The 25347-nt window shown below is 40.1% G+C and overlaps 1 protein-coding gene across 5 annotated transcripts in view; it reads left to right on the top strand.

The window, feature by feature from the left end:
* Window positions 1-25347, top strand: part of LOC131678277 (E3 ubiquitin-protein ligase Ufd4) — a 127873-nt gene that overhangs the window by 33608 nt on the left and 68918 nt on the right. For 4 of the 5 annotated variants that reach the window (XM_058958304.1, XM_058958303.1, XM_058958302.1 and 1 more), the window contains exon 2: window positions 4281-4930. The gene's annotated coding sequence lies outside the window, so the exon portion shown is untranslated. The remainder of the gene's footprint in view (window positions 1-4280; window positions 4931-25347) is intronic. The other variant, XM_058958301.1, reaches the window with a different exon arrangement.

Here is a 25347-nt window from a genome sequence, read left to right as displayed (position 1 = left end):
AGGCTCTCCGTTTGATGGAGCATGGAAAGCTTTCTTTGCATTTTCTGGGGAAAACATGGGAGTTTTTGAGTACTTTATCTGAAAAATCATAGCAGATTTCCTTAGTTTGAATTCTTTCGCAGTGCTCCATTCCGGAGCACATTTATACATTTGAAGTTGATATTTATGCAAGATCGCGTAACTTCAATGAGTTTTTAAATATTTCTTCTCAGAGGAATTGGCAAATTTCGTGGAAGTTCAGGAATCCCAAAGGTATCAACAAACCTTGGTCCAAGAGAATGCATAAGGGTCATGACTTAATTCGGGTGATATCTCGGGTCATGTACAATCATTATACGTAGAAGGCCCATCTCCGGCGTATTGAGGTCGTGGAGAGCAGTCTCTGCACTTGTGGTGGGGTTATCGCGATATTAAATATGTTGTCTGGTCGTGCGCTAAGTGTTCTAGTACCAGATCACCGTTAAACGAATCCCTTCGGCCTCGTTGCAGTCTAGTCCGAGATGCTATAACCAAATTCGTTACTGATACTTTTTGCATGTATCAGACAACTAGCAGTTGAGAAATCGGATTCTGAGATGATTATGATTTTCATTGGTTCACTTTCGTTAAAAATACACTGAAAAAATAATTATGTTTGGACAAGGAAAAGTTTTTTTCAAATAACTTTTTTTCCTTAAAAGTGACCAACTTTTGACGGCAGGTAGGGAACATAATTACCTATCTTGGAACAAAATTTCATCCAAATCAAAGATGTTTTTTTGTAAATCGACTTTAAATTTTTAAAATCGATTTTTTTCAGTGTAGGAGTCGAAGAAGAATTGTTTCAATATTGTTATTCAAAAACCTAACTAATTTTCTGAAAATCACTCCCACAACATTTGTTTGTAGAATTTGTCATTTTTAAATTATAGCCATTTGAAAAAATAGGTAAAAAAGATCATTTTTGGAAAAACAAAGTATGCAAAGTGGCTTTTTGTGTCAAAGTTTTCATGTACAGAAAGTTTCATTAAATCTGAGAGGGTGCTGACAACATTCGTTCGAGTTGGCGCGAAATTCGTCTATTTCGAAATCGAAAAGGTGAAATCTTAAAAAAATGGTCGATTCGCGATCTATTTTTGCTATTTTCCAGTGATAACCACAATACTTCCCGAGTTAAATTCATTGTGATTTCCTGGAATTGAAGTGTTTTCATATTTAAAGAAAATAAGGATTAGTTAAACAAGGGAACACTGTAATTGCACTGTAATAAGCACCTGATAGGAATGCGCACGGCGAGTCATAGGCAGAATCACAGGAGGCGAACCTATCGCGATGGGACTAGTGTGCTTTTATTCAGCTACATGTACTAACTGTTGCTAAAATGAACTGATTTGATTTATTTAAATCACACATGACAATTAGGTTCTTATAGGTATCATAAGCATCTTTGGTGAGGCCCAAAATTACCGTTCTATCTCAACACAATGCATTTTTATACTTATACGAGAATCTAACGTGCTAAAAAATACAAAAATGCAAGATTATCTATTTTAATAAGCGGTTAATTAAGATTAGTCTACCTTCTCATCTCGCACAGAGTCGATGCTAAAAATCGGCCCGCTATAGATACAGGGCAAAAACTAGCCCCACTGCAGACAAATTGGGTTGCTATTGATTTTTGGAAATATTCTGGTAAGACCAGCTAATCGAAAAGTGAAACAATCACTAAAAGTGCAGATGGTGCTCAATCTGGCAGAAGCTGCCCTATATCAAACAATAACCAAAAGTACCATATCAAATATTAACCAAGTACAGTCATTCGTTTCGCGGAACGACATACAGTACACCAACGAATGTGGCAACGTTATCTACAGCATTCGCGTATATATAGACGACTTAAGAGAGATGCGCTTACGTGACTTATCTCCGCGCACTCTTGACATAAAAAATTAAAAATTGATTAAAAAAATTATTATAAGATACGGAGAAGTGGATTCCATAATTTCGAGCAGCATTTTCTCCGGTGTTCCTAACGTTTTTCCCATGAATTATTCCGAACAAACCAATTCCTTCATACTTCAACCGAAAATGGGACGTTTTATAACAGCAGGCATTGTAATTCTCACTCACTAACGCGAGAAGAAGTTTATCCGATGTCCAACTTTTCCGAGATAAAATGAGTAGTAAAATTCTCCACAAATACCGTGAGAATAATTTTCCGAATAAAATTTATTTGATTCTTTCCGTCTCACCGGAGAAAGTGATAATATTTTAAATTTGTAGAAATCAATAAAAGCCTCAAAATATACACTTATTTTCCAAGAAAAGCGGCAAGAAGTAAGATAGACTTGTTTTTTCGTGTTTTGAATAGCGACAGCAAGGCAGCGAGCGCACAAAGGATACCGTGATAAACTCATTTGCTCATTCTCCGGCGGTTTTATTTATCCGGAGAAATAACGCGTTGTATTTATTCGGAGAAATTGTGTGAGTGCCAATAAATTTTCATGTGAAAATGTGAGTTTTTATTATCGCAGTAGCAAATTATCCGGACACATCTACTCATATGAGTGATAAGTGCATTGCCTGCATAACAGTGGTCATGCACCCTGAGCAGATTCCTATGTGCAAATTCTGCAAAAAGACACTGAATCATGGAAAACCTTGTGCAAAAGCAGCTAAAAAAAGTCCACCTATTACTATAACTAAACTGCGTATTTGTATGATTGATGGGAATGTGCGAAGGGGTTTTCGTAGTAGTGACAACATACGATTGTATTTTAAATATCCTACAAGCCATTTCCCAAAAGACGAGTTTGGGCAGTACAGGGTTCAAATCGACATCATTTTGTGACCTAGAGTATAGATTCGACCCATACCCGATCAGTAGATCATAAAGAAAAGATTTCAAGCCTATATTTCGTGTTATCTCTTGTTACAATTTCCTGATATTCTAACTACTAACAAGAACAGATTTTTAACACGGATTTCATTCTCTTATAATTTTGTTATTTAATTCTGATCGGATGTGATGCTTCATTCTTATGCAATGATTCGATTATCAAATCGAGACAGCGGTTTTCACAAAGCGCGACAAAATGACTTCGTGGTTAACTGGCATATATCTTTAACAACTATTGATGTACATGAGATATGCCAACCAACTGTTCTTCGATAAGAACCCTAAATGATTTTAAAAAAATCTTTGCGGTTATAATACAAATTACAACTAATTACTACAATCCCATCTGTAGGGTTGATGCAAACAGTTTTAAATCGAAGTGTAGGTCAAATCATAACAAAAGAAAATAATGACAAAATTGAGCACAATTGAATTGAACAGCTTTTCCGCAATTGGTTTAGCAGTCTGATCTTCCAAACTGTATCGTAGTAGATACCCAGTGTGAGTGGGATCGTACCACCAGCTCTACAATTGTACATTAGGAATCTGCTGAGAAATCTATCGAAATATAAAACCTCGTTAGCATTTTCATTTCAGTCCTAATATTTAACGTGACACGATAGCTCGACTCCAAACGACCGAACTGTGGTAATTTGAAAGGCAAAAAGTTGCTTTACCATGAAAACCAGATCTGTGTCGGTTAGATTCTGATTCTAGACCAGTTGTAGCCGCAGGGTCAATCAATGTTAATGGGAAGGTTTTTTCGTATAGAATTAATCAATCTTACCTTAGAAACCGATGGTATAATGTTTTGTGGAAACGCTACCGTCTGTCGATGTTGGGGTAATGAGCCTATTTTTGCCTCCTCATATGAAGCCGTTGGTTAGAACAGTGTCTGCTATCTTTATTCAACGCATTGGGTGAAATGGTAGGGCGACAATTAGGGCACTCGTTCGTTGCGCTCAAATTATTTCATCGTTTTCAAGTAATTTGTGTTATTATATTGGTTCTTAACAACGAAGCAAAGCTGTCGATGCCAATTTAAACGCATTCCATCGATTGTACGCCGAGTAATTAACGCATTAGTGTTGTACCCTCCTTATTAGGGTGAAAATAGACACTTTACCCTACCTTCCAATAGCCAATGGAAGTTTGAATATTTATCGATTTAAAGCTTTTTCCAGTTCATTGGATATTCTTTTAAACTTTCATAAACTCTGAAATTTACCTGTACACTTGGAATGGATAGCGAAGTCTGTCGAAATAGAAGATAGAGTTCGACAACCAATTTCAGTCTAACCGTCAGATGTTCAAAAACTAAAACACAACAATTGTTTCTATATACAAATTATGTTATAACTTTACAGTTCTAACTCCAATTTTGTTTATTTTCTTATTACAGATTGGATGTCCTACTAGCACTTGGAGAACAAATTTGTCCTCTGAATAAATTACAGCAGGAAGTATGGTTTGAAGAAAAAAAAACCAAAGTTTTGTGTAAAAGTCCTGTAGGCAACCGCGTACGCTCACCGAAACGGAATAAATCAGAAAAGCACGTAAATAATAGCGACCGGCGAAAAAGTGTGTGAAAATAGAAAATCCAGCGAAATAAAATCAGTGCAAGTGCTTAGTGAGGTGTATTTTGAACTTTCTCCTTGCAAATCGCTGTGAAAAAGAGCCCGAACAAGGCTAAAGAGGAAGTAAAAAAAAAGAATTCAAATAAATTGCTTTACTCTACTATAGACAATTATCCTATCGGCAACGGTGTTGGTTAGTTTGTGTGTGTGTGAGTGATTGCGTACCCGAGGTTAAATAAGACCGTGAGTGCAAAAAATAAAAGTAACCCACAAACCACAGCCGGTTTAATGTGTTTTAAGCAGATAGCACAGGAGGGGAACCAACAACAGTACTAGTAACCGCCTGGTCGTCACTTGTAGTCTCCGGCGGGCCTTGTTATTGAACCTAAACCGCTACAAAGACTGTTAGCTACCCGAAGACGACAACGGCACAACTCGGTGGACGAACCGTGCACCGCACCCAGCTTCATTCGAGGTAAGTTTCCAGAAGATTCAGTACAGTAGTCAGTAGTCATTTTTTAAACTTTAGTCGAATGACAGAAGTTTCACGAAGCAAGATCTACGTTTTTGAATATTTAATTGCAAATTTAACCTAGGGATCGTGCGAGTCTGGCGTCATCGTTTTCATTAAAAACCAATGGTGCAATGTCTCGACAATCGTCAATCTCAAAAGAATTGCAGAAACGCATTGCCTGATAACTGTACATTTTATATTCGCTTATCTCCGCCACATGAGCAGATCATTTCTGGCTCCACCTTGTTCATTTCTATTTACAGTACAAATAAAATCGATACCTTTCAACTATGGTACTGGAAACAATGGTACACCGAACTAAAATCGATATTGAAGAGAATGATGAAAAACTGTGACATTATACTTCCGACCAAAATAAATATACCTATCACTGACGGGTCAAAGGGCACATTTACGATTCCTTCATGATGACAAAAGTATACTTTTTCATAGAGGATCTTTGTTCATGATTGACATGATATTTTTGGAAAAAAACTTGACGTAAAGCTACAACATGCAACGAATATTTACATTTGACCTTGAAAAACAATAGGTAGGAAAGTTGAAAAATTCAGCTTTTTCGATTATTTTGTGGCGTCTTCGTTTCATTGGTTGATGTTTTTTTATTTTATTTCGACAGAGTGATGCACACTGTTTGATCAATAGACTGAGGTTCCATGTAGTTTATAATGTGAGACCAAACACTGAATAGTGCTCATCTGTGACGCTCAACGACGTTAGTTTGGTTGTGTGCGATACTGCCATTATGCAGAGTAATAAATTACGTGTGTATAGTGCATCAACATGGTGATTCGATGTGACACATCTTGATGAAAGTTGGGGTTTTCGGCAAAGGCACGTCAGCTTACTGATATCTTCATATCTAGTTGAAAAAAATGTATGTGCGAAATAAAAAAGCTACTCGCAGTCGTTATCAAATATCTGCTAGATTGAAAGTGTTTCTGCTGGTTGCTACTGTGATCAAATCGCCTTGTTTTGCAGTAGATTCAAGCTGCTAATCTCTTTCAGATACCTTGTTGCAAAATCTTATCTTTGCATTTCAATGTCATGCACCATTTCAAATGGAATATAGGTTTCTGAGTTCTTTACTGATAATAATGTAAAAATGTTAGTTATGACGCGCAAACATTTGTCGCTTTTGTTAAAAAAATGGTATGGTACAGCCAACTTTACAGTTTACAGTAAACTGCTAACTTTAAATGCATAATTTTTCACATTATTTTTTAAAAAAAGGGAATTATGAGCATCCTAGCATCCTGGTTTCTCATTTTGTTCCGTTCAAAAGCTAAAAAACACTCCACTGCTATAGTAGGACACGCAATTAAATCTATCTGTGCGCCGCTTTGTCTACCAACAGAATCAAAATCAGATGCGGCCAAAATGTGTTGTTACTGTTGACTTCTCGAAGCGTCCGGTAAGACCATCGATTCCCGTGGTGAAGGTGAACATGAAACTCAACATAGCAGAAGTTAGTGCTGTACAATTCCACCATCGACGTCATGAGGAACTGATAATCAAAAACAATAATCAAGCAGAATCATTTGCTTCGTAAAACAACTTAAAACACGTCGTCGAATGTATACTGCATCCTTTATATTTTATACTGCATCCCAGTGTATATAGGCCTTGGCACTATTAAAATTTCCAATCTACAAAAAAGGTGATAAGCGTGATATCTCTGATTACCGTTGCGTTGCGTTGTGACGATGATTTTGGCAGATTGCACACTGACTTCATCATGTTTGACTGCTGATTATCTAATAAGCGTTGCTTAGGAAATGGTAAGTAGGAATTCATACCAATCCGACCCATATTAAAACCTCAACAGTATGATAGTCTTCATTGCCGGCCACCCCCATCTCCATCGTTCACGGGGAAGGATAAAGGATAAGGTAGACAGGAAGACACCTACTTAACGGAAGGACGACGATTCATCAGACTCTTCCATAGGTGTCGCGGAGTTGGTAGTTTGGAAGGGTATCAGGTCTAGGATTCGCTCTAAGCAAGCGATGCGAGCTATAAAGCATATTTTATTAGGTAGTTGATTAGTTAGTCTTCGAGTGCACGATGACTCGAAAAAGAAAAGATCTTGTTTAGTTTTTGGTTTTTTTTAAACTCTGGGCAGCCGGGTACCGAGAGTATCCTATGTTCCCTAAACAAAAGCAATTTGAACTTCACACAGCCGACCGTGGGAGTATTGCCTAGAAAAGCTAATCTTATCTGTGTAATGGGCCGGATCACTATTCATTGCAACAGTATTTGGACAGAATTCGCTACTTCTTCTCTACGATATATTTATTGGCTTGAAAACTACCGAGTGATAACACATCATACAGGAAAAAATAGTGCGAGATGTTATAAATCAAGGAAAATATTTCTTACTTTCCATATCCGATTGTTTGTGGAATACAAGTATACGAGCAATAATAACGAACACTGAAGGGAAATATAAAGGACTGTTAACCTGATGCACGGGCTTGTTAGCAATAACGGAGCTTGAAATTAGGTTCATAAAAACAGACGTGGCGAATTTTCAATACGTATTGACCCGTGATCATCGAAACTAGTCGTATTGGGGCTAATTTCCGATCAACTATTCATTTTTACGGCAATGTTTTCTCGGCTAGATCTGTTCGCGCCCTCTCATTCTGCTACTATCGGCAGAAGGCTGATAGCACCCAGTCGTCGCCGGTCTAAGGACCAAATGTCATCAATAGACTTAGACTCGCGTGGAGGCATGAGATAGGAAACTGGTGAGAATTTTGTTATCCCACCGTTTGACGACCAAGCGTGATATCTCTGATTACCGTGGGATAACCTCGCTATGTGCCGGATTCAAGCTACAGTGAAGTCTCGTTTTTATCAGCCTGATAAACGGGGACATTGACAAAATTGGGACATAATGTTTTCTTTCTTTTTAATAAACCGAAGCTCTTGAAATATACTTCTTCAGTTCCTAGATATAGTCTCAATACCCTTTCTGAAAATTTAGCATAGAATTCCCTTAACGGAGTCTGAAAGGGCAAAACTTAAAACCTGTTTTAATCCACCTAGAGGTGTAATTGTGCCTTTCTCATTTCTAGAAACTATGATTTAATAGCTGGTTCGTACAATATAACATTATGGAAATGTCATTCATTCTTATTACACTTGGTAAGCATATATAAGAGCACCTTTTTGCATTCATCGCGGTATCGGTTTGAATCGGAGTTTTCGATGTGATCGCACTCCACAACCCGTAACTCCGGAGCCGGAAGTCGGATGGAGATGGAATTTAATATCAGAGACTAAGTTGATCAAATCTAGACATTTTCGAGAAACCAATATAACCGTTATTCTGAATTTGGATGCTTCCGGATCCGTCGATGATGACCAGTGTGGCCAAAGAGACTTTGAATGACTGTTGGTGACCTAGATCTACAAATTCAACAGTTGTATTTACATTTTGGAAAAAATTCGTTAGAATCGGGATTTGCTGCGTGATCGTACGTATCACCCTGTAATTCAGGAACCAGAACTCGGATCCACACAAAATTCAACAGCAGCTGATGGACCTTTAATTTAAAATCAAGTTTGCCCAATCGGTTCAGAAAATTCCGAGAAACCGATGTGGACAAATCAACAAATTTTGTTTTGTAACCATACTCTTCAACTCGTAATCCGGAACAAGATGTCGGTTGAAAATGAAATTCAATAGCAACCTATGGGAATATTATACCTTTCATACTATTGAAAAAAATTAAGCAGGCCAAGAAGTTAACACAGTTTGCCACTTGCTTGATTTTTAGCTTTTTAAAACATATTGAAACTTTTTACCTTAACTGTTTGATGTAAATGTATTTAATTTTACATTTTTTTTTCTATTAACTTACTTCCCGCGAGAGACAAACGAAAAAATCAGGGGTTTTCTCAGTATTTTTAAGATTTGATGCATTATGCATAAAAACAGCTTAATCTATGTTCTGGTTTTTAAGTACAAGAAGCAAACTATTCGACAATGACTGGGCAGTGCGTAAGCCTCTTGTACCTGAAGGCATAAAATAGACCCCACTTGCGGTCCTTAGCTTCCTGCCCAGTAACTCCTAGCCCTGGCCTCCTCGTGGCGTCGACTGGGATACGAGTAACCTTAGTGAAGATCGGGTAACCAACCCCGGTGGGAACTTTGGTCGTATGCTGGCAGGGAAGGGTGGGTTACCCTTCTTCGGACCTGTCCTGGTGCCCAGGTGGGACCTTAAGCAGTCCTGGCACGATGGCCCACCGGCGAGACAGGTGGTTGGCGTAGGCCCTATAAGCCGCCCCTTAAAAAAAACCCACATAACGAACAATACAGAAGAGAATACGACCCAGAACAATCGGCAACGACCCAGGCGACGAATAAAGGATCACGATTGGAAACTCGGAACATGGAACTGCAGATCGCTCGGCTTCGCAGGATGTGACAGGATAATCTACGACGAGCTACAACCCCGCAACTTCGATATCGTGGCGCTGCAGGAACTTTGCTGGACGGGACAGAAGGTGTGGAAAAGCGGGCATCGAGCGGCTACCTTCTACCAGAGCTGTGGTACAACCAACGAGCTGGGAACCGGCTTCATAGTGCTGGGCAAGATGCGCCAACGTGTGATCGGGTGACAGCCGATCAACGCAAGGATGTGCAAGTTGAGGATCAAAGGCCGTTTCTTCAACTACAGCATCATCAACGTGCACTGCCCACACGAAGGGAGACCCGACGACGAGAAAGAAGCGTTCTACATGCAGCTGGAGCAGACATACGACGGTTGCCCTCTGCGAGACGCGAAAATTGTCATCGGCGACATGAACGCACAGGTAGGAAGGGAGGCAATGTACAGACCGGTGATCGGGCCTAACAGCCTGCATTCCGTATCAAATGACAACGGCCAACGATGTGTGAACTTCGCAGCCTCCCGTGGAATGGTAGTCCGAAGCACCTTCTTCCCTCGCAAAGATATCCACAAAGTCACCTGGAGATCACCGGACCAAGTAACAAAAAATCAAATCGACCACGTTCTAATCGACGGTAGATTCTTCTCGGACATCACAAACGTCCGCACTTATCGCAGTGCGAATATAGATTCGGACCACCACCTGGTTGCAGTATGCTTGCGCTCAAAACTGTCGACAGTGCATAGCTCTCGTCGAAGCCGAACGCCGCGGCTAAACATCGAGCGGCTACAAGATGGCAGAGTGGCTCAAGAATACGCGCAGCAGTTGGAAGTGGCACTACCAACGGAAGAGCAGCTAGGCGCAGTTGCCCTTGAAGATGGCTGGAGAGATATCCGATCCGCCATAGGTAGCACCGCAGCCACTGCACTAGGTACGGTGGGCCCGGACCGAAGAAGCGACTGGTACGACGGCGAATGCGAGCAGTTAGTCGAAGAGAAGAATGCAGCATGGGCGAGAATGCTGCAACACCGCACGAGGGCGAACGAGGCGCGATATAAACAGGCACGGAACAGGCAGAACTTCGTTTTCCGGACCAAAAAGCGCCAGCAGGAAGACCGAGATCGCGAAGCGATGGAGCAGCTGTACCGCGCTAAAGACACACGGAAATTCTACGAGAAGTTGAACCGCTCGCGCAGGGGCCACGTACCACAGGCCGACATGTGCAGAGATACAAACGGGAATCTTCTCACGGACCAGTGTGAGGTGATCCAGAGGTGGCGGCAGCACTACGAAGAACACCTGAACGGCGATGCAGCAGACGACGAGGATGGCACGGTAACGCACCTAGGAGCACGCGCGGAAGACATTACACTACCGGCTCCGGATCTCCAAGAAATCCAGGAGGAGATTAGCCGGCTCAAAAATAATAAAGCCGCTGGGGTTGACCAAATACCAAGCGAGCTACTAAAACACGGTGGCGAGCCACTGGCTAAAGCGCTGCACTGGGTGATTACCAAGATTTGGGAGGAGGATATTTTACCGGAGGAGTGGATGGAAGGTGTCGTGTGTCCTATCTACAAAAAGGGCGACAAGCTGGATTGCTGTAATTACCGAGCAATCACCCTGCTGAACGCCGCCTACAAGGTACTCTCCCAAATACTATGCCGTCGACTATCACCAATTGCAAGAGAGTTCGTGGGGCAGTACCAGGCGGGTTTCATGAGCGAACGATCTACCACGGACCAGGTGTTCGCTCTTCGTCAAGTACTGCAGAAATGCCGCGAGTACAATGTGCCCACACATCATTTGTTCATCGACTTCAAAGCCGCATACAACACTATCGATCGAGATCAGCTATGGCAGATTATGCACGAGTACGGATTCCCGGACAAACTGACGCGATTAGTGAAGGCGACGATGGATCGGGTGATGTGCGTAGTACGTGTCTCAGGGACGCTCTCGAGTCCCTTCGAATCACGCAGAGGGTTACGGCAAGGCGATGGTCTCTCGTGTCTGTTATTCAACATCGCGCTGGAAGGTGTAATAAGAAGAGCAGGGATCGACACGAGTGGTACGATTTTCACAAAGTTCGTTCAGCTACTTGGCTTCGCCGATGACGTTGATATTATTGCACGAAACTTTGAGAAGATGGAGGAAGCCTACATCAGACTGAAAAGAGAAGCCAAGCGCGTCGGACTTGCCATCAACACGTCGAAGACAAAGTACATGATAGGAAGAGGTTCACGAGAAGAGAATGAGAACCGGCCGCTTCGAGTTTGCATCGGTGGCGACGAAATCGAGGTGGTTGAAGAGTTCGTGTACTTGGGCTCACTGGTGACCGCCGACAATGATACCAGCAGAGAGATTCGTAGACGCATCGTGGCAGGAAATCGTGCTTACTTTGGCCTCCGCAAGACACTTCGGTCGAACAGAGTTCGCCGTCGTACGAAGTTGACCATCTACAAGACGCTGATTAGACCGGTAGTTCTCTACGGGCACGAGACCTGGACCATGCTCGTGGAGGACCAACGCGCACTTGGTGTCTTCGAACGGAAAGTGCTGCGTACCATCTACGGTGGAGTGCAGATGGAAGACGGCACATGGAGACGGCGAATGAACCATGAGTTGCATCAGCTGTTGGGGGAGCCGCCCATCTGTCATACCGCGAAAATCGGACGACAACGGTGGGCCGGGCACGTAGCCAGAATGTCGGACAATAGCCCGGTGAAAACGGTTCTCAATTGCAATCCGACCGGTACAAGAAGACGTGGCGCGCAGCGAGCACGATGGATCGACCAGGTGGAAGACGATTTGCGGACCCTTCGCAGACTGCGTGGCTGGCGACGCGCGGCCATGGACCGAGTGGAATGGAGGAATCTTTTGTATACGGCACAGGCCACTTCGGCCTTAATCTGTTAATAAATAAATAAAAAGCAAACTATTAGTATAAAATTGTAAAAGTCATGTCTGGTGATAGCATATGGCATCACGCGCGGCTAGCACTGTCACACAACATATGTCAAATACGGAGAGGTAGATACCGACAAGGAAGATACTTGAAGGAACTTCTTCCCAGGTCTTCGCAATTACGTTCATATGGTAAGAATGCGTCTGACAAAAGCTATACCCTCCTACCTCAAATCAAGCCAAGATGTTACATATAATCAGCGAACATTGATCACGTACCCAGGACAAATTCCTACATGTCAATTCTGTGATCAGGTACTACAGGTTAACGAAATTCCATCTGTTATGACCAAGACCGATACACAGTTGTCGTATGCTAAACCACAACCGGTTTCTTAAACTAACGACTGCGGTCCGGGTAGTAACAAACACTAATTCTACAAAAATAGACCCTAGTACCACTAAACCGACTGCTTTAACCAAAAAAGAAGAAACAGCGATTGCATCAAATGCCTTCAAACCAACAACCAACACCACCAATAAAGAAACAAATGCCGATGAAGACGGATTTACAACAGCCCGTAAGCACAAGAAACAAATAACATCCGGCCGTTAGCAAGATGAATTCAGTACCGATGACGATATGGACGTGAACGAAAACGCGAGAGAAGGCGGACCTATTGACCCCAAGGTTGCGACAGATAACGCAGCTATTGTTTTGCCGCTAAGGAAGAAGATCTCCACACGCAGCAATAAGCTATCAAAAAGGCTGACATTTTGATTAAAATGTATTTTTTTAATAATTTTTAATAATAAGATATCCAAAATGTAAAAATAAAAAAATTTGGCACCGCCAAGCTAACGCATTTGTGCCTATCAAATAAACGAAATGAATAAAAAAAAATGCCAAGCTTATTTTTATGATCTCTAAATGAGATAACAAATATATAGCACTACTTCAATGTCTTAATGAGCTCAATAACCTATTTTTTCGGTTTTATCGAAAGTGATGCGATCTTTAGTTTGGGCGTATTTCTTAAATATTCATCCATATAACACGAAACAGTGTAAGCCGTTCAATATTGTTGTTCTTTTCTCTTTTGCGGCTTCTGAATTTTTCGGCTGAAAATAAAAATCAGGAAAGTATACTTCGTAAAATTCCGTTAATTATATTATAATTTAAAACTCCGCACAAACTTCAAGTGCGAAACTATAACTGAGATCCGTTGACCTAAGTTTTCCCACGAAAAAGTCGGTAAGATGGAGGAACCTCCAGTATAAAGTCGATTAAAACCAAATAATTCGTATGCAGAAAAAACCTAGTATAGATCCACCGGTGAATCGTCAATAATTATAAATAGGCTATGCAGAAAAAAATCAACGGCCCTATCAGTCTATTTATGATAACTCCGTTCGATGATTTGTAATTACCGCAGGCTTCATCCCAGAGCGAAGAAATCCGCTATCGTGGCACACTTTGTGTCGGCCGTATACAGCTAAGCGGCCATAACCAAGCTCCTGGAAAGGGTGCGGGCGTCGAAGGTAAGCCAGATTGCGGCCGTACGATGGGTCAGTGTAACCGGAAGGTGCAGCAAGCGCCGAAGCGGAAAACGGAATGGAAGGTGGCGGAATCCATCCGCGACTTGGTCCAGAAGGTCGCTGCGACCGGTCAAACAGTCAAAAAGAATTTAGCCAACATGGACATCGTTATGAGGAAGCGAAAGTCGAAACCAGCCGTGTCTTTCCTGCGAAACGCAGTATGGTTGTGTTCATGGACGACAAGACATACCTGACCCTCGACGGCAATGACTGGCAGGGAACCAGGTCCTCCAAGAAGGAGGTGGTCAGCGACTACGCAAAATATGTCTTCCACTCGAAGTTTCCAAAGAAGGTTCTCAGGTGGCTGACAATCAGTGAGAAGGGGTGTCAATGCTGGTCTTCGTTTCTTCGCAACTCGCAGTTAACGGGGAGGTGTACAGCACGAAGTGTTCACTGAAAGCTTCGGTCTTCATTAACCTTCCGGAAGTCGCGCTAGTGCTCGTTCAGTGGGCCATTTGCGCGACTTCCGGAGGGTTAAGAAACACCACTCTAAGAGCGATGTAGTGTTCTGGCCGGATCTAGACCGTTTGAAGATCCAAGTCATCCTCAAGAACGCCAAACCCCCGTTAGTTCAATGGAAGGTGTAGTCGTAATAAGTCAATTTCACGAAATAATTTACAAAAACAGCATATGGTTTAATGGTCCATTTGTGCTTGCTATTCATTGCAAGCAAATAACACAATTTTTAAATGTCTTAGAGGCTCCACTACCAGATAATGGAATAGTATGGTGCTAATCTTCAGGCGTGTGGAAGCGAGTTTGAGTCTTGGTTCGATCAAGGTCTTAGCTCTTTCGAATTTATAAACGCGGTCTCAAGCGCGAACATATAAAAGCTTGTTCCCACGCAATCATGAAATCTCCACTTCCCCTACATCTATACCGCAAATTCAATAGTCATAATCAGTATACAAATCGGCTACAATTAGGCTGCAGTGTTTTAGTCGGGTGACATTTCCCGTCTCGTCTGCAATTGTAGTGAGTGACCCTGACAGAGAGCCCTTTTGCAAGTCTAGCTCTACAGCTCCAGTTCTCCACCAATCCAAAAAATTAAAAGACAATATAATTCGTTGGATCGAATTATTACGTTTAATGTAGGTAATCTTCATCAAGGAAGTGTTGCCAGCGAAGAGAGAATTTACGAAAAATTTAATTTCGTTATAACATATTAGCTTAGACCGGTATCGGCTACCGTTGTGATGCATTTGCTACTAGCACTGCGATGGAAACATATATGTACAGTGAAGACCCGTTGTTAGCTTAAATTTTAGCTAAAATTTCCAGTGCAGTGCAAAATTTGAAAAAAAATAATGAAGAATTTGTTTGCATATTTCGGTTTTCTAATATAAGAAAAATATTCTCAAGAAAGGATTTACTTGAATTCAACATGGTTCGTCTGCTAGAGCCCATCAAACTATCAATTTTCATATGAGGCTGAAAAAATCGGGTAAAAGCACATAAAATCGGGAGTAGAAAAAAATGGTGGCTGATAAAATCGGGTCTTCAATGTATTTCGATTAACATTGTTTTTGACCCCAACAGTTTTAAGGGCAAATAGTTTTAGAAACCCACAAGCCCTTGAAAAAATGTGTGGCTTGAAAGGGTTAAGACAGAGACTTGATTAGTTATGGAATTTGCGTTTCAACTTCGTCTCATCAGAATCCGACAGTTAACGGGCTAAGCTAGCGTCGGATTGACGCTAGCTAAAAAAAAACGAGACAGAATGTTCCTGAGCAAACCGCTAGTCGATCGTAATAATCTTCCTTTCTTGCAGGACATCCGCTCGACTAGGGGCTTGCTCTGGAACGCAAATTGTGTCACCGTTTTTTGAAGCTAGCTTCAATCCGGCGCTAGCTTAGTCCGTTAACTAAGTTAGTGTCGGATTCTGATGAGGCGAAGTCGAAACGCAAATTCCATAACTAATTTAGTTATTACCTATCTCGAGATAAACTAGCGTTTCGTCGATTTGTTGCTATATGTAACACACATGAGTGCGAACGAAACAAAAATAAACGTTAAATCGTTTTTTTCGCTTGCACTAATACAAAGTGAACATGCGCGTAGTTCGGCGCACGGCTTGTGGCACATGGCACATAGTCACGATGTAGATTTTAGAAAAGATTCGCACTATAGCTTTTGTGCTCTTCACGCGCAAAGATGGTTTTAAACAATTTTCTCCTTAGTGGGTTTTTACCAAAATTTAGTTTTAGTTTTTACCAAAATTGTTCTCCACTAAGGAGAAATATAGCATAGTGCAGAGACTGGGTGCTTTCGTCGAAGCTATTTGCAAAAGTTCGTCAAATCGCGACCGATTTTCACGGTTTAAAAATGATATCAGCGGCATATCGAATTGGATAGAATGGGAAGCAGAAACTAATTCTTGCTCGATCAATTCTGGCTGTTGTGTCTGCGTCTTTTAAAACTAAATCGAGTATTGATAACGTAGTGGTATCATCAGCTTGGTATTATAATGGTTTTGTCCGTGAATAGATTATATTTGGTCTTGATTCTACTTTCTACTACTAGTGTGCATTATCTCAAGAACAAGAGAAAAAACTTTGTATTTATTCTTTCCGCCATGAGTAATGTTGATGAAAAAGCACTGTTGAGTCACTGAGTCGGTGGCCTTCTTTAAGTAGGTAGTTCATCAACATTTTCTACCCTATCCTAATATTCGGTGTAGATGGTCGTGGCCGGCAATGACGATTCTCATGCTATTGGTTTATTGAACTCAAAAGAGATAAATTTCATTCCCGATAATTTATCTCACAAACAAGATGAGTTAAACTACCTATACCACCTATCGTTAGTATGCAATCTAGGAATGGCACCGTGGTTCGCTACGCAAAAAGCGCTGCTTCGACCAGGGCCGCGGTCGTTTTCTTTTAATTTTGTTCTATATGACGGAGTTTTTATGAAGTGGAATATTTTCTGAAGTTGAAAATGGAGTTTAAGCTTACGGAAGTCGCCTATCTGCAGTGTCATCACCAGCGCAATGCAGTACTGATATCATTCGGCACGTTAAGTCACGTAGGAAAACTCGTTTTGCAGAACAACCTAAAACACGTAGGAGTTCAGATTACCTTGTGTACGAAAATTGAAAATATAGAAGTAAGGCTACATAACATCACCACGTATCCTTTCCAAGCTAGTTACGAAATGCATGTCGCAATGCGAAGAGTCAGAGTCCGCTACACCTGATACTATTGCTGTTATCACGTTGGAATAGCCAGGAGAAAATCCACTCTCAATACAAATCTCTTCCAGGTTTCACTGAAACTAGCAGTTATTAAAACAATCCCATTTTCGTGTTCCAAACCACTGTTCGATGACGTTATATTCGGTAACCCTAGGCTAACGTACATCATGTAATTCACACTGAATTAGATGTATCTAAGATTTTACGTCATCGACAAATATAGGAATTGTATGTCATTGGAGAGTCCAGCGATTACGAACAGTCTACATTTAGATTATTTTGGCCGTCTTTCTAATTCTAACCAGTAGATTTAATTGGGAAGGATTTATAAAAAATCGACCTTAAATTAATTTTAATTTTATATTTTTATGCGCACATTCGAGTGGCAAGATTACAATTTTTTCTCCTTCGGAAGGAATTTTGTAAAATATTATGTATTATACTTCGTGTAAAGCGTGTTAGAGTATATTTTTCAATTAAAATTCCAATCGAAATAGTTTGGTCAAATTATGCATATGATAGATCTCGAGGGGAGATTTCCGTTTTGTGCAATACTGTGTTTTTTGCCCATCGAAATATTTTCAAAGAACTTCTGCGAATGTTTGCGGTTGGAATTTTAATTAAAAAATAGCTCAAGCTTTGTTGTATACGCAAGATCCGGATAGGTCAACATTGCACAAAGAAATTTTATTTGGCCACTCTAGTGCACATTCGCTGAAATTATCTCTGTCGCAAATAAAGTCGCGCTTGGTTCAGTCACGAGATGACCTTTTCAACCGCTGTTGAGGGCTATAAATTTCATTACCAACCAGCCGTCAGAGTGAGTTTGTTACGAAAAAACAACACTGCACTATAGTTCGTGGAAAAGTGTGTTACTGCAAAAAGACGAAACACAAACAAGTCTTCAACTTCACATTTCTCGTGTTATAAAGTAGGTACCACCAGCAGCAACATCACATACACCACGATAACTCCAAAGTCGAACAAAAAACCAGCATAATAATTATGGTTCGTCGCAGGAAACTTTGCATAAGCTGTGGCACTCAAACGCACACAGAAACGGTACTGTAATGAAAACAGAAACATTAAGCATATAACTGTGCCGGCGAAACTTCAACATCTGATGCAGTGCACAACGGCGATTGGAGTCGTTTAGACGGGAAACCCCATAAGTCCTGTATGGGTGGATGGGTGCTTTCGTGAAAGTTACAAATGGTTGACGTAGTAGTCTCGTCTGATAACTCAGAATGAAGCATAATTACACGAACCCATTAGGTTTGTTATGTTTTATGGCAACCGTACACCTTTCATCTATACTATTTTTCTGCTTGATATATCTAATGTTCTTGTACATGTTTTAATACTCGTGTACATCAGTGATTGTTTGATTATGCTGTCGCTTGAATAGGATCTTGTACTAGACCAAGTTTAAAGAAAAAATGTCGCAATTTATTGCTCTTCCAATGATCGTTTTCAGCGGTAGGATCCGTTTCTACCTTCAAATAAACGAATGACGCGAATGAAGTACAAACAGCGACACAAAGACGGGCTGTGATATAAAAGTTTAAAGACACAAAATGCTGGATAGCGATCGATCGACCGCCGTCGGCGGTGGCTGAGCTGAACTGAATTTTATTTTATGCCTTTAATCACAGATATAATGCAATAGCGAGGGTGTGTACACAAATTGCGCTCTGTCGCAACACGAAAAACAATATATGTTTGTAGTGCAATAAAAAAGTGTCTGTGGTGATCACGATGACTCAAGAGCTAATTTACCACCCAGCATAAAATTTTCCGGTTGACATTAGAAAACGGATTGGATGTTTCCCCAAATTTTATGAATACACCAATCGTTTTTAATTGATGACAACTACAATTTCTGGAGGAACCGTTTTTCAACAATATTTCAATAAAGCTGGTTAATACAAAAATTCTGTATATTTATCACTGAATTGAATATTTTTATAAATGTTGTTCCAAACATTGTACCCTGCCCTAGGTTGGCGGATTTGACGGTATTGCAAACATAATCAAACATATGTGGATTTAAAGAACCTCTGGCAGACAACAGCTTTAAGATGGTTATTACATTACGCCTCGATAGTGGTGCATCTAAGAGACCGAGAGGGCTTATGGCCTTTTTAATATGTTGTGTTTTTTCATACTCTGCGCCAGCCTAAACTAACGGTCAACCATTAGCTTGTGCACACTGGCGTTCCCGACTGGCGGATCGCCATAGATTACCTTTTTCTGTACGCTGTACATTGTTAAACAGCTTAATGGTAGGGTTTTGAGGACACGCCTCGCAGTGGGGCTCATTGTGTGTCGATTTATTGGTCGCCTTCGTTATCGTCCACAGGCATTAATTTAAATTTTTTTAAAAAAATTGTAAATTTGGAAGCCTATTAGTGGTTGTGCTGTAATAAATGTAGTTTTTAGCATTAGAGTACAATTATGTGCTGGTCTATCTGTGTGTGTTCGTTTGAGTATTTATGACAGTTGGGTCAGGGAATGGCGGCAGAACTGGCGTATGTGATAGAATAGTGGGTAATTCTACTTAGGATTCGTTGGTCACTGTTCGTCGGTGTTCAATTCGTGCATTAGATTCTATTCATAAGGGAAGATCGGATTGGATAAATTCATGTAAGACTAATTTACCGACGCACGTGGACCATCCATTCCCGGCCAGCATAGCATGAAAAAATTCTAACAGAATGCAATTGCCATTAATGGTACAGAAGTATCATTTGCTGACATGTAGACGAGTTCCAGTAGTTTGATTGCATGTTACATGTGTTCTTTTCTTCCACTTTATTAGTCTGTTTTTGTTGTATTTCTAGTAGTTTGTTTTTCCACTTCTCATGTTGAAGTTGAAGACTACCAAAAATAATATCGATTAATTTATACGCTTCGACTTAATTTCCTTTCTTTTTTAATTTATTCGGAATATTACGTTTCCTTTTGTTACTATACCTTAAATTAGAGTTACACTCACTAACACAATCAATTGGGGGTCATGCATAAATGACGTAGCATGTTGGGGGGGGGGGGTATACCAAATTTGTGACGAGGGGGAGAGTAGGGTCAGAAGTTGTACGACGTAGCATTAAGTTTAAATTTTTTTAAGGAGATCAAAACCCATTGATTAGAGAAAACAATTTAATGTTCCTCCATTCCCAAGTTACTTTTCACGCGGTTTTTCGGAATTGTAGGCTCGCAAAAAGGAAATATTTTGCATGCGGATTCAACTTGCCACATTTATTAGCTAATATTGCTAACTAGTAGACTTAATTTGGTAGCTGAATTGAATTTTCTTTCGGATTCAACCAAACAAAATTTAGTAATTTAGTTGAACTTATGCTTCCTAGAACGTAAAATTCTAAACAAAACTATTAACACTATATTTGTCATGAAATGGGCTTGATTTGTATACAATTTGCTATTACAAAGAAAATGTTGATAAAAGTCATCAAACATTTTGTAAGGACACGCCCGGGTGGGGGAGGCGTTAGGAAAATGTTACGTTATTTACAAGGGGGAGGTTAGAATTTTGTGACCAAATGCTACGAGGCGGAGGGAGGGGTCGAAAATCGTCGAAAAATGCTAGGTCAGTTTTGTACGGCCCCTTGCATATTCTCTCATATACATTCATAATCTCTGTCATTCAAAACGTAGAAGCGCTTGTGGCCTTTGCGATAACACAAACCTGACAGCAAACGCGAACATACAATTGCAACCATCCACATATACTTATGCCCGCCAGCATTAAAACACTCCGGCAATTAAGTGAACTTTCTAGCACTTACAAATTTACAAACGCGATCTTAAGTATTAACCCACCGTTCGCGCGATCATGTATCGGCCGCGTCCGGAGGTTCTAGCAACCTAAACTCATACCTTCAGTTGGACCAATGAAAAAATGATACTCATATCCTCAGGAAAACTCTGAACCGAACACTGAAAATTAAGCATCAGAGTCACGGTCCGCGCGATCATTCAACAATACATGCGAATAGGCAGCCCTAAGTTTGCGCCGCTAAAACAACAAAAATGATCCATAAAAAATTGAAAAACGATCCATAAAAAAGTTGTCCGTGTTCCATAAAACAAAACTGAAAATCCATAAAACAGTATGAATGATCCATAAAAAGGGGTGATTTGATCCATAGATTATGTAAAATTGAACCATAAAATAGTCGCAAAAGAGCACTAAAATAGTAATAAAAGAGCAGTTAAAATCAACCAATGATCCATAAAAATATTGGAAATGTTCCATAAAATGATATATTTTGCGCCATAAATTAACTGACATTGATCCATAGAATATTAACAATGTACATTAAAACACGTCGATATGTTCCATAATTTCAACAAAAATGTTCCACGGTATTACAAAATGGAGCAATAAAATGTCAGAAAAAGTTCCATAAATTTGATGAAAATGTATGCTAAATAATTTTTCTTGGTCCATAGAAGATGTAAAAATGAACATTAGAAGAATCATTTCGTTATATCGAACGTTAAATTATGGTTCATGGATATTTAGAAAACGATCCATAGGAAAAGAAAATGTAAAACGATACATTAATATGTGCTTCTGCACCAGAAAAATTAAATTTAATGAATTCATGCGAAATTTTTGTTATTCGAACTAATAATAAAGTTTATTACATTTGGTTGTAATGTCAAACTACAACAAACAATGCATTATAGTTAAACTTCAGCTTCCGTATCCAACTAGTCAGATAACTGACCTTAGCTAACCTGAAATCATTATGGCAACTCTTTAAACGTCGGGGTATTTATGATATTAGAGCGCTGAGAGTTATTAGACCACTGATACAGGCTGGCATGAGTCGAAAATACTATCTGAATAACTACCTGAAGCGAAAACAGACACTTTGTACACGAACACTAACTAATGTGGCTACGCCACATCGCTTTCTAGTGCACTGTCCGACTTCGCTGCCGCTCAGTCGGGTTTTAACTAGCTATGGCCCCTATGTTTAAGTAAACCGGGCAAACGAGAGGACCACAGGTTCGCTTGCAATTCCAGCTAGGGGTTATCAATGCCTCGTCCAACGGATCCTCAGCGGCTTTGCGCCGCTTCGGATCCTTGGCCTCGGATATGCGGCCAAGCCGCATCACACTAGCTCCCAGTATAAGCTCACTTGTTAAAACACTGTCACTGTTATGAGAATTATTAAGCACAACTTATTTTTTCAGTTTACCATAAAATTTCGCATGAATTCATTAAATTTATTTTTTCTAGTGCATAAGCACATATTAATGGATCGTTTTACATTTTCTTTTCCTATGAATCGTTTTGTAAATATCCATAAACCATAATTTAACGTTCGATATATGAATCATTTCTAATGTCCATTTTTACATCTTCTATGGACCAAGAAAAATTATTTAGCAATATTTTCATCAAATTTATGGAACTTTTTCTGACATTTTATTGTTCCATTTTGTAATACCGTGGAACATTTTTGTTGATATTATGGAACATATCGACGTGTTTTAATGTACATTGTTAATATTCTATGGATCAATGTCAGTTAATTTATGGCGCAAAATATATCATTTTATGGAACATTTTCAATATTTTTATGGATCATTGGTTGATTTTAATTGCTCTTTTATTACTATTTTAGTGCTCTTTTGCGACCATTTTATGGTTCAATTTTACATAATCTATGGATCAAATCACCCTTTTTTATGGATCATTCACACTGTTTTATGGATTTTCAGTTTGGTTTTATGGAACATGAACAACTTTTTTATGGATCGTTTTACAATTCTTTATGGATTATTTTAAATATTTTATATGCAAAAGTATATTTTCCCATGCGAATATGCCAATGGCCACACGGGTATAAAATCGAATTTATCCTCGCAAAGTTACATATATGCTAGCAGGCGCAGTAAACACATTAACTATACAAATGCTTGAGCTTTGTCCACGTACAACTACGTCCGCGATCTCGCAAACATCAAAACACCCAGGTGATTAAATGAACGTTTTAGCACTAATAATCTCATAAACACGGTCTCAATCGAGGACCTGCAAAAACATGTGTTCGCGCGATTATTAATCGGTCACGTCCGAAAGTCCCTACTCTTGGCCCTAGTAGCATAGGTCCATACCTTTAGTTGGACTAATCGAAAAAAACGCTCATATCCATTAAACAACGCGTCTCTTCAAGCATTCAGCACGTTAACATACAAACGCTTAGGACGTTCGCGATCATCCACGTATACGCCCCGATGATTAAGTAGATGTTTTAGCCCTAATCAACTTATAAACGCGGTCTCAATCGGGAACCTATGCATCGGTCACGTCCTGAAATCTCTTCCTTCGGTCTTAACAGCCTAGGTCCGTGCCTTCAGTTGGACCAAAAAAATGACGCTCAAACTCACTGCACAACACTTCGACCCCACCAGTGACTCTAGTGATATGGGGAAACTTGCTCTCTTCTAGCTCTGAACCATGCACTAAAATATATAAATATAAACTTGAATTTATGCACGCGAAGTTACGTACACGCTAGCACATGCGACATGCAAACGCCCACGCGATCAAACACATTACAAACGCTCGATCCCTTCGCGATTGTGACGTTCCTACGCCCGCACATATCTGAACCGTACGATGAATATCATATTCAGAACCACAGCCCGCTACAATTGGCCTTAGTTAAGCAATGTTTAGGTGGGTGACATTTCCCCTTTTCGTCTACAATTGTAGTGAGTGATTCTGATGGGGAGCCCTTCCGAGATCATAGCTCTACAGCTCCAGTAGGACAACTCGAAAAAAAACTGTACTCAACATCTCGCAAGCAGGCTGAATGCGGCTAACTAAAAATAGTGTTTCTGACGCAAAAAGTTCAACGAATCGATTGTAGGTAGATAGAATGTCCGCACGAAAAGTGTGAACGCGTTTTACACCGATTCTTCTAAAAACTCAAAAGGGAAATCAAACATGGCAATACATTTCGGAAAGAGTCTGAATGCGGTTGACCGATAGTTATATTGCTTGTGTTAAAAAGTCCACAATTATTATGCAATAAATACGAGGAATCAATTGAAAATAATTGGAATGATGCCACGAAACTAGCTTTCGCATTTAACCTCAAATCCAAGCCTGCTTCGAAAGCCATTTTAAGTGGTAACCTGTGTAATGGATTCGCATGATCCGTGCGATCAAACTGATTTTCTGCAATCGATTCTCTCGAATTCTTCGCATAAGAAATATTATTTCTACTCTGCCGCATTTAGCTTCTTTCCGATAAGCACAGCTCGGCTTAGCTTCCAACTTGAATTGGTATAAAACAGGTAAAAACGTTTTGTGGTTATTCTAACCATCTTTAATCGATTTCTTGGACTTTTTTACATAAGAATTACTACTTTTGATCAGCCGGATTCAGTTTCTTTCTGATATGTGAAACCAGGTTTAACTTGAGTTATGAGAGGAATTGGGGAAAAACAGGTACACAAGATTTGTGCAGCCATTCTAATTATCTTCAATCGAACCCCAGAGTTACTCTACATAAGATTAATTTGGATCTGCCTCTTCATGAAATGTTGAATAAGGTATAACTTCACACTTGTATTATAGGAAGGATCGGGATAAAATGGGTGCACACGTTTCGTGCGATGATTCCAGCTATCTCTAATCGATTCCCCGGACTTTTTACATAAAAATCGCTAGTTTTAATCAGCCGCCATCAACCTCGTTCTGAAAGGTGGTGCCATGTTTAACTACACATTTGAGTTGTGGAAGGAATTGGGGTAAACGGGCACCCATGTTTCGTTCGGTCATTCAAACTATGTTCAATCGATTTCCTGGACTATGTAACACAAAAAATGTTTTTGATCAGCATCTTTCAGCGCCTCTCTGAAATGATGATTAAGGTATAGCTTCACACTTGTATTTTAGGAAGAATTAGGGTGCAACAGGTACACACGTTTCGTACGACAAATCTCACCATGTTCAATTGATTTTGGAATTTTTTACATAAGAATTACTACTTTTGATCATCCGCAATCAGCCTCTTTCCAAGATGTACAGCCAGGTTCAACTTCACACTTGAGTTATGGGAGGAATGGGAGTTAAACGGATACACACGCTACGTATGGCCATTTTAAGTATGGTCAATCGGTTAACTGGACTATTTCAATAAAAAAAGCTGCCTTTGGTCAACAACTTTCAGCCTCTCTTGAAATAGAATTGGGGTAAAAC

Source organism: Topomyia yanbarensis, chromosome 2 (assembly GCF_030247195.1).
Source record: "Topomyia yanbarensis strain Yona2022 chromosome 2, ASM3024719v1, whole genome shotgun sequence".
NCBI classification, from domain to species: domain Eukaryota; kingdom Metazoa; phylum Arthropoda; class Insecta; order Diptera; family Culicidae; genus Topomyia; species Topomyia yanbarensis.
The sequence above is the reverse complement of the archived record's forward strand: the minus strand, read 5'-3'. Positions and strand labels throughout refer to the sequence as shown.